This window comes from Theobroma cacao, unplaced genomic scaffold (assembly GCF_000208745.1).
Source record: "Theobroma cacao cultivar B97-61/B2 unplaced genomic scaffold, Criollo_cocoa_genome_V2, whole genome shotgun sequence".
In the NCBI taxonomy this organism is placed as follows: Eukaryota; Viridiplantae; Streptophyta; class Magnoliopsida; order Malvales; family Malvaceae; genus Theobroma; species Theobroma cacao.
The window spans coordinates 683-12,046 of NW_017234785.1; the positions used below are offsets into that span (position 1 = coordinate 683).

Here is an 11,364-nt window from a genome sequence, read left to right on the forward strand (position 1 = left end):
TCTGCAATCCATTCTAACCCTCTATATAAGTTTGGACGTATATGAATACATGATAGTGCCATACTTAAAGATTTAGACTATGAATTTATTTGGTATGATTTTTTTAAATTATTATGAAATTTTTATAAAAAATAATAATTTTTAAAATATATTTAAACATTTAATTCATTCATTAATGCATGATTTGAAGGAAAATAGAGAAAAATAAAAAAGAAAAGTTTTTTTCCTTATGTTTGGTATGAAGAATGGAAAATAAAGTAAAAGAAAGAGGCTAAGTAAAACTATAAATGAGATATTTGATTCAAAAGAAAGAATTATTTCTCTAACTTTTGAAAGGATTAGAGTTAAAGAAAAGAGCAATTGCAAATTTATTCATTTTCTTCTCTTTTGTTTTTCTCTCATTAAACAAAGGAAAGAACCAAAAAAAAATTATTTTTCTTTCACTCTCTTCCTTCATTCCTCTTTCCCTCATACCAAACATACTTAATGAAAGTATTAAGTAAAGTTTGTGAAGTTCTTCAATTAACTATTTTAAATAAAAATCAGAATTAGAATTAAAGTCAATAAATTGATGCCATCTAATTATTTGGAAAATCAGTCAGTTTGTGAGGAGTTTCTTTGGTAGAGTTCTTTTTTAATGAGGTTGTGTTTATTAACAATAAAATCAAAATTATATCAGTAATGAGGTTGTCTCTTTAAAAAACTCTACCAAAGAAACTCCTCACAACTTATATGGAAAATCTTACTGATATAGCTATGAACAATTGAAAATTTTATTATAATTTTGATTAAGGAATTCATTAAAAGACATTAAAACTTATTATTAATATTCTTTGTTTTTTATATGTATAATACATTACATAAGTTTTATTAATTTATCGGTTTTATTTTCAATTTTGTTAATTAATCATTTTTAATTGAGAATTTCTTGAATTTCTTAAAATGAATTCCAACTGGTTTTGCCTTGAATGTACATGATAAGCATTTTTAAGATTAATTAGTTTTACTTAATTGACAATTACCTATCAAAATATACCTTCAATTTCCTTTTTAGTTTTTCTGTTGAGAGCTAGTTTCGAAACAAGGACCTTAAAGTTGTATTAGTAGCTTACATTATTAATATGGTCTTGGAAAACAAAAGGACAACACCTTTTTGACGAAGAAAAATTGAGCAGAGACCTTGACAAAATTGGCATCCACATTCCATTCTAACCCTATATATAAGTTTGGACGTATCCGAATACATTATAGTGCCACATTTAGAGATTTGCACTCTATTTGAAGGAAAATAGAGAAAGGAAAAAGGTGAAGAAAAAAAATAAAAGAAAGGGAAGAAAAGTTATTTTTCATTTTTTGTGTTTGGTATGAAGAATGAAAAATAAAATAAAATAAGTGCAAAATTATAAATAATATATTTATTTAAAAGAAAGAGATATTTCTCTAACTTTTGAAAAGTTTAGAGTTGAAGAGAAGAGAAATGTGCAAATTTATTTATTTTCTTCTCTTCTATTTTTTTCTCACTAAACAAAGGAAAGAACGGAAAATAGTATCATTTTTCTTTCACTCTCTTCCTTCCTTCCTCTTTCCCTCATATCAAACATACTTAATGAAAGTATTAAGTAAAGTTTGTGAAGTTTTCAATTAAAAATTTTAAATAAAATTTAGAATTAGAATTAGAATTAAAGTCAATAAATTGATGCCATCTAATTATATGGAAAATCAGTCAATTTGTGAGGAGTTTCTTTGATAGAGTTCTTTTTTATTGAGGTTGTGCTTATTAACAATAAAATCAAAATTATATCAGTAATGAGGATATCTTTTTAAAGAACTCTACTAAAGAAACTCTACCAAAGAAACTCCTCACAAACTTAACTAGAAAATCTTACTGATATAGCTATGAACTACTGAAAATTTTATTATAATTTTGATTAAGGAATTCATTAAAAGACATTAAAACTTTTATTAATATTTTTTGCTTTTTATATGTATAATACATTATATAAGTTTTATTAATTTATCGGTTTTTATTGTCAATTATTTTAGTTAATCATTTTTAATTGAGAATTTCATGAATTTCTTAAAATGAATTCCAACTGGTTTTGCCTTACATGTACATGGTAAGCATTTTTAAGATTAATTAGTTTTACTTAATTGACAATTACCTATCAAAATATACCTTCAATTTCTTTTTCAGTTTTTGTGGTGAACTCTATTAACTCTTTAATGTAGAAAGAACTGGGAGTTGGAGCTACAGCACTTACATAACGGACATACTGATGGCTTATGTAATCTTGGGATATATCGTTTAGTGTTGTAATCTTCAGGCAAGGGGGACTAATACCGGAAAGATTATTATAAGAAAGATCAATCAAGCTTAAGTGACCCAGATTGCAGTGGCAACAATGGAGTCTATATGATAAAGAGAAAAATCTATAACATAATTAAAAGAAAACCCCAACGGGGCTTCTAGAGTTGACCACGTGGAGGGCAGAGAGAGAGAAAGAGAAAAGATGTTGAAGCAAAGAGAGAGAGAGAGGGGGAGGTTGGTGCAAAGAGGTCAAAGTTTACCACGTGGAGCGCAGATAGAGAAAAAGAAAAAAAATGTTGAAGCAAAGAGAGGGTGCAAAGAGGCCCGTGTGCAACGCACTGGTCATACTCCAGTAACTATGAAAACCCACCACCGCAGTTTGGAACAGTTTCCTCATCACCTCTTGATCTGTCAATTCCCATGGATACAAGCTCTTCAATTATGGCATAAGCAGTTCATTGCTTTCTTTTCCTTTTCCTTGATTAAATATCTAGCTACAAACCAACCATAAGGCAACACAATTGAAAATTAGGAAAGTTTCATGCAAAAAGCAGCCAACCTTTATGGCAGAATTAGTATCTGGATTTGTCAAATAATCAAATGCATTTTAAAAGTCATTCTTGTTCCTCCAAAGGGCTTCTGCAGTAAGATTGTTTTCAATTCTGCCAAATCAAGAAAGTCTTAGCTTTCAGTAGAAAATCTTTCGCTTTGTATCAATAGTCATGGATAGTACAAAGGAAGCTTCATTATAACCTTAACAAACAGTCCTTGTTTTCATTTTACTTTCACGAGTCATGACCATGAAGCTATGATTGGAAAACTCTTCTAACTTTCAAACCAAACTTCCAGCCCATAAACATACACCAAAATTATAGTTATCATCACATTAACATGAAGATTTAAAAGGACAAACAAGAAGATGGGAGTGCCCTTCTCACCCAATCGTGACTAATTCTTCCAATTTCTCAAGATTCACAGCCTTCTTCAGCAGTGTCACTCCATTTTGTTTTTGCTCCCTGAAAAATTGTTGGGTTTTTTATTTGTACATAACAGGAATGTGCCAGTTATAAATAGAACTTAAGTTACGTATATTATACCACATGACTTCCATTCTATGCCGGATATCATCCTCCCGCTTTACTGCTCTCATTGCCTTTCCTCACAAGGAAAATCAACAGCATTCCCAATATCTTGATTGTTCAATCGCAATGCCCTCCTTGCATAACCTTCCTTGAAGCCCAAGCTCATAACATTGAGCTTAAAGTTGGAGAAGGATGTGAAGGCATAATGTTAAAAATAGAGGTGGCAAAAAAAAAAAAGAAAAAAAGTGGCACGAAAAGAGAAAAGGAGCTCAATGTGGCAGAAGGAAGCCAAAGATGAGAAACATTAAATTTGGGGCAACCACAATTAATTGCTAATAAGTTTTAGCAGTTCAATAATATCTGAATGTATTTTAACCTATTAATATATTTTATTTCTATTAAATTTAACCAAATATCTTTTCAGTAAATGAAAGTTGCAATAATACAGTAAAGTAATTGCAAATCCAGTCTCATAATTCTTGGTCTGTTAGATAAGTCATTAGGTGCTTTGGACTATAACTGAGCTAACCTGTGAGAATTTTTCTAGATTCATCAAACTGACCATTATGATATGCCACCACGTCTTCCAACAACTCCAATCTCATATGTCTACAAAGCAAGCATGCAAAATCGATTATCTTCACATTGCAATCAACAGCATTCTGACTACTAGCCAGAAACATAGAAATTGTATCACAGAAGCAAATTTGCGAAATACTCACAGTGAAAGCTCTGGCAGCCTACCAGCTTGAAGGAGTTTAACACAGGAGAGATCCTTTCCATGACAATGTTTAAGTCCTTCGCTGGCTTTGTCAAGGTGTATTCCTGCAACTGAAAGCCAACTGATATTTCGGAGCAAGAAATTGCACCAAACCATGGTTATTTGCAGTATTGGTACATTGTCAACAAACTGCAAGCAAACACATACAGCCAAAATGTGTAGCATATTTTTTTTTTGAAAGGTAAAAATTCTAAATTTCATTAAGCAAAGATTACAATACTGCTTCAAGTCTACACCAAGATGGTTAGACTTTTAGCAGCAGAAAACACCTTGCCAGTCACAACCACACCTCAAAAATCAAAATCAACCACAGGGCTCTTTAGAATACTCGACAAGCCTAGCATTTACAAAAAAAACCAACTCCCCTGTACACAACAAACCATATAGAACTGGTGGAGACTTAACAAAATATCTGTAACTCAACCTTAACAAAAAGTGAACATCATCAAAACGAAAATCAAGAGGAACCATCATGCAAAAGCAGCAATCCAATCTTTCCAACAATCTCAAGCCCAGGTCACACTACAAATCACAAAAAGCTTTCATAAAAAAAAACTACAGCCAGCTCATAGGAGCTCCAAAGACCAGTAACCATAACAAGAATAGCACCAGTTCAGCAAGCCCAGAATGCAGGAAATCACTCCCATAGACAGCACCGAGTCGTCAGGCAATCAAGGCACCCCAATTCATTCACAAAGAAATGTGTAGCATATTAAGAAAACATTCTTGAAAATAGAGTCAAATCTAAAGAAAATTTTAAATAGGGACAAGATAGTTCTTTCACTTTAAAGCCAAATGAACAAGCATGCAATTATTCAATACCAAATGCATTTTTAAAATTTTAAAAGGATTACCTGACAGCAACCTTTAGTTATTTCCAAAATATATAAACTGAACCACAGCATGGCTTAAAAGTTTTTTTGAAAATGAACCTTCTTTAATTCTAAGAATGTCTCACTTCAAGGACCCGGGGATCACAAAGAGAGAAAGCCTCCCACAAGAAAAAAATAGAGCACTTAAATTAATTAGTTCTCAAACTCACAGAAAAATATTTACCGTATAACCTTATTGTCAACTTTGCTGACAAGAAATGTTCAACAACAGCTATTCCAACAATCTGGATGCAACTATAAGAGGAATTGAAAAAAGTAGAGTGCTGAAGCAAATGTGGGAGGACACTAGCGACTAACCTCCCCCGTGGTGAGCACTTCCAGTGCATCTTTATGCAGTTGTCTCATTATATTATTCTTTGTATTTGCATGAAGCATCAGACCCATTATCATTGCCCTATTTAAAGACAATTCAAATCTTACTCTACTTGTAAAAATGAGCCCAAATACCTTAAAACCAGAGGAAAATGTGCCCAAATACCTTAAAACCATAGGAATAAATCTCAGTTCCTAATTTCACTTAAAAAAAATTCTCTTTCATTTGGACAAACTTGTCAAGCAGGGTAAGTCTTTGCTTTATCTGAAAAGTTCAAGGAGAGGAAACAACATTTTTGAAAGTATTCCCCCTCTTCAAATATCAACACTGACATTTGTGCAGTTAAGGAAATAAAAGCCAAAACAGGCTCAATTGAATTGCAATATAAAAGCCAAGAAAACATAAGGAGAAATAACCCATAATTATTCCTTTTGGCATAAATATATTAAAAAAATGAAACTAATCATAAATATCAAAACCTCTTCCCATATAACTATAAATTTGCTAAACCTAGAAGTTCAATAAAATAAAAAACCCAAAAACCAATCACTCAGAGCAAATATAAGAGAGCGTTCTATCTCAGCCATTAACTCATGTTTCAGGGACTTGCCTTCATCAACAGAGACACGACTAGCCAAAATCTGAACGTTGTTTTTGATACCCAATTGGCTTAACTTTTCATTACCGTCACCATCTTTCAGTACTTTACCTGCACATGTAAAGTTTATAGAGTCAGGACCTTCCACGTTTGATCGCTTGGCTACCTCTTCCTCTCAACATGGCCACCGTCTAAATTCTCCAATTCTAACTCCATCGCCCCTGCCTATGTCCCTCTGATCCTAAATTTCGCCATGGTAGCAAAGATGGTTTTTTTTTTTGTCCTTTTGGAAAAGTGAAAAGTAGAGTTAAAGTAACTTGTTGTATATATTTATAAATTGACAAAAAAGGTCAAAAAGGTAGAAAAACACACAAGGCAGACAAGACCCTTTACACCAAGCTAGTCCTCGTCAAAGGCTCAGAGCTTGCTTACTTCCTAGTCTTCCATTGCTCTTCCACAGCCATGGCTGCTGACGCCGGTCGCGGTAAAGCCACCCAAAAATCGCAACCACTGCCACCAAATGCAAAGTCAAAATATGCAAAAACCAAAATCACCTACTAACCCCACAAATCATCTCCTTCCTCTTCTCCGCTACCGCTGCCGCCCATTTCTTCCTCTTTCGTCACGTTCTTTTTCTCCTACCATCCCAATACCTCTCCCTTGAATCCCTCCTCTCCTCTCGTCCTCATCCATTTCCTCCCTCTTCTTCCCCTTGGTTCAACCGCTTCTTCTCTCTTCTCTCTTCCATCTCCGGCCCCTTCTAGCCCCGTTTTTTTTGGGATGTCTAAACCCACTTTCTCTCAGCTCCTTTCAACCCTTTCCCTTTCCTTTCCTCCCTCTTTTCCTATCGATTCCTCACTTGCCGCCGCACTCTTCCGCCTTGCACACGGCGCCTGTTACAAATTCCTAGCCCGTCGCTTCAGTGTTTCCTTTTTCGCCAACGCTTGCCGTGCTTTCAACATCATTTGCAAGCTGGTCAACAATAAATTAGGCAATTCTCTCGATTTTTAAGCTAATATCAGTCGTATTGTGGTGGGTGGATCTCACTTCCCAATTATTGCGACATTTTGGGTTTTGGGCGTTTCGAGGTTGATGGGCAGCTTATGGGTTCAAGTGGGTCGATTTTAGTTTAGGCATTGGTGGACTCTGAAGGTAGAATTTTGGATATCTCAACTAATTGGCCTTGTTCAATAAAACCTGAATCAATTTTGCATCAAACGAAGCTTTTCTTGTGAGTAGAAGAATCAAGAGAGTTATTAAACGGGCCTTGTTATAAGCTTGGTAATGGAAATTCTGTTCCTCAATACATATTGGGTGATTCCTGTTTCCCTCTCATGTCATGGCTTATAACCCCTTATTTGAGGACCAATGAGGAAGGAGATAGTTTGGGTTCACCAGAGGGAGAGTTCAATGCGGTGCACAGTCGAGCAATGAGGCTGGTTGAGAGGGCGTTTGGGAGAGTTAGAGTTAGCTGGCAGCTTCTTTCTAAAAGGTGGAAAGTGAGATGTGTTGAATATTGCCGTTTGTAATTGTGATGGGTGTTTGTTGCATAATTTTTTAATCAAGTGTAGCGAGCTATTGCCAGAAAAAAATGTGAAGGACTCAAGGGAGGACAAAGAGGAGTTGAGGCAATCTCTGAAGAAGATGTGGATGAGAGAGGGCAGAGGATCCGGGATGCCATTGCTCAACATTTGAATCGGGTAAGTTTGAGAAAATGACTGTCTTAATTATATGCTCTTAGGTTCATAGCCGTAGTTTATTATCCCATGGTAAATTGTATGTAAATACTTTAATGTTGTATTGGAATTGCTTTTGATCTAATTTGCTAAAGGAAATATGTTGATACCTTTGGATCCAAGGCAATTTTGGATACACATGGTGTAAAAATCTAAGATGAATTAGTAAGTGCAAAGATTATCTCTTCGATGTTGCAAACTCGCCCACCTATAGCATAAAGCTGCTAGGTAGAGAACTTCAACTTAAAATACTTCATGTTTTAGTCACACAGGAACACAAGCTTCTGTCTAATTTCTAACAAATAAGATGGCGCAAAAAGTTGATGATGGACACTTGCAATTCTTCCTTTCATTTAAGTAAGGAGAAAAAGAACCTAGTAATAAAGGCACTTTATGAACAGAGTGTGATCATGGGAATAAAGATTCTCTCCCTCATTTGGAAGCTAATCCATTTTCTGATTAGCACTCCACAGAATACCATTTTAGAAGACATTACAAAGTATACATAGAAAACAACCATGTCTTTGATGCCACTAACTTTCTCCTACCATCAGATGAATTTGAATTGAGTAACCTTAAATCTGTCATAGTAAAGTCCTTGTATGTAGGTAAGTTCACAAAGAAGATTCATTCACAAAGGAAATAGTTAGTAACATGCACATAACAAAGTTGGTAGATTGTATTGTCCAAGGTCACTAACTGATACTTTGCACTTGGGACTTTATTTGATAAATTATTTTACCTCACATTGAATTAATCTCTTGACTCTTGCAAAGCTACCACCCATGGCAGAAAGCTGCTACATTAGTGAACTTCAGTTTATGCTTTGTTCTTCTTTTGACCACACATTATCACAAGCTTCTTTCAATCTGAATAATAAGTTGAAGTAGAAGGTTGAAGTTTGACAACAGATATTTTCTTTTTCCTATCCTATAAGGCGATGGAGAAAAAAAAAACATAGAAAATAAAGAGAGATTCTTTGTGGAAGATAACCCACACTACCCTAAATAATGTTGACACCTTCATTTCAATGAGTCCAAATTCTGGTTTGCATTCCTAACAAAACTAATAAAGAAGACACTTTAAACTATACTGAGGAAACATCCATGTCTAGAACCGCTATAGTTCTACTCAAGATGTGAGCAATTCAAATTAGTACTGGTGGATCTACAAAAGATTCACAATTCCTACTTAAAAGAGGTTGACGATGAAAGTTTCATTGAGCAAAGGAAAATGGTTAGTAACACAAATCAGTAACATGCACAACAAAAATTAGGAGCAGATTTACAAATTCAATTTAATTACTGCATAGATTGAAATCGAGAGGCTCTTCATTCAAATTCTGAATAGGAAAGGTAAAAAATTGAAAGTTTTTGGTGGAAATGAAAAATTGATTGGCTACATATTTCCACAATGCAATTCTCTAGGGAGATTGTCAACTATAAAATAGTAGCAAGAAGTAATGCCTATTTCGATATGATAGAACCATGCTTGTCTCCAGTAAGGATTTATGTCAAGCATAGCAGGAATAGCCAATAGCACTATTATGTAAGACACGGTGAAACTCACATAAAAGGCATCCATGTCAATTGGACCATCGTCTTCTCTGTTGCTAATTGAAGCCTTTGCTGTGGATGATGGTTCAATTGTTGAGCAGTTCTTTTGCAATGGTTGGCCACAAAGAAAAGGATTTCCCAGATAGCTGCTTTCATCAAATGTTCCAACTTATGCAATGGTTTCAGGTGTCTTTCCAGATGAGTTGTTGTATAACACATTAAAAATGCCAAGAAATGTAACTTCACAATTTCAAGAAGGATATTCCCACTCAAGTTGTTGTAAGAACTAGACTTTTTATTTGCACGAGGTAAGAGAGTGCTTGTGGGATTGGTCCTGTCAAAGTGTTGTGAGAAGTCCTCCGTTTCATAAGGAATCTCACCAATTAACTTGTTGCAGGAGAGATCAATTCCGGACATGTATGCAAGGTTTCTTTTCTTGTAAGAGTAGGATACGCTCTTTATTGTGTATTCTATTGGTTGTTCAATCAAGGGCTTTGTGCCGTTAGAAGTTGTAAAAAGAGAATGAACATATTGGTTGGATAAATAGTTCAAGGCAGTAACTTTTAGACAAGGGGGAATACCACCGGACAGATTATTATGAGAAAGATCAATCAAGCTTAATTGAGCCAACTTGCATAACTGAATTGGAATCTCACCTTCATAGTGGCTTCTCTTTAAGAGAAGATAACTCAAAGCAGAAAGCCTGCTAATCCAATTTGGAATGGTACCAGTCAAGTGGTTATAGCTAAGATTTAATGTCACCAATAAAACGTTGTCACGAAAAGCATCTGGTAGTGCCCCTTGTAGCCTATTTTTAGATAAATGAACTTCATTTATCAATAAGGGTTTGAAGCAAGATGGTAGACTCCTAGAGATGTTGTTCACCGAAAGGTCCAAAAATTGAAGTGCATGATTGAGTTTACAAAATTCCCATGGGATTGGACCTTCAAGATGATTATCTGCCATGGCAATTTGTTTCAAAATTGAAGTACTTCCCATCCACCATGATATCCTACTCAAGAGATGGTTTTTACTAAGATCCAATGTTGACAAACTTGACATATTCCCCATCCAACTAGGTATCCTACCAAAGATACAGTTATTGCTTAGATCAAGTGTGTGCAAGGCAGATCAGTTAGACAAGACATTTGGGATCTTTCCAGAGAAGTTATTTCCATCCAATTGCAACTTGCTCAAGTTTGTTAAGTTAAAACCTCAAAAGAAAAGTTGACCCTGCAATGTGTTTTTTGATAATGCAAGGAGTCCTAACGAGGAGCAACCCATGGCCAAGTGTTCAGGTATCCCACCAGACAATTGATTGTTGGATAAGTCCAAAGATTCCAATGAGCTCATATCACTGTAAACACCTAAAAAATAATAAATAAAAAATTTAAATTATAATAAAATATAAAAAAAATAAATAAAGAAAAAATATATATATATATAAAAGAGGAGGTATGGCTGGGCGTACGCCCAGCCATCCCTTCCCCAACCACAATGAGTAATGGGGCTCTGGCTACCAACTCTTTGGTGCCAGAATCCCATTACCGGGTTGTCCAAATTTTTGGACAACCCCATTTTTAAAGAAGAGGAGAGAGCAAACTGGGGAAGGGATCACCTGCAAAAAAGCCATAAAAAAAAACTAAACGAAAAAAAACCTAACAAAGAACCCCAAAAAAAAAGAAGCAAAAAAAGGAAGAAGAAGAAGAGAGAGAGAGGTGAGAGGTGAGAGGTCGGCGACGGTAAGGAAAAAGAGGCGCCGACGGTGGGAGTGTTATGCTGGGGAGAAGAAGGAGGAGGAGAAGGAAAGGAAGAAAGAAGAAAAAGAAAAAAAAGAAGGGAGACTTGCAGGGAGAAAGGAGAGAAAGAGAAGGAGAAAGAAAAAAAGAAAAAGAAAGAGAGAAGAAAGGGGGAGCGGCTGGGAGAGAAAGAAAAAAAAAAGAAAAAAAGGGAGAAAGGTTCAAATGACATTGGGCTTTCTTTTTAAGGAAGAGAGATTTTTTTTTTTTGGGCTTTCAACAGCTCAATTAATTGAAAAGCTTGATGGGCCGTACACAAATTGTTTGGGTCATTGTTAGAATCCAAATCAGGTAAAAA

General features: G+C 35.0%; 1 pseudogene; it reads right to left on the bottom strand.

The window, feature by feature from the left end:
• Positions 1 to 2,572: 2,572 nt before the first annotated feature.
• Positions 2,573 to 11,364, bottom strand: part of LOC108663910 — a 27,548-nt pseudogene continuing 18,756 nt past the window's right edge.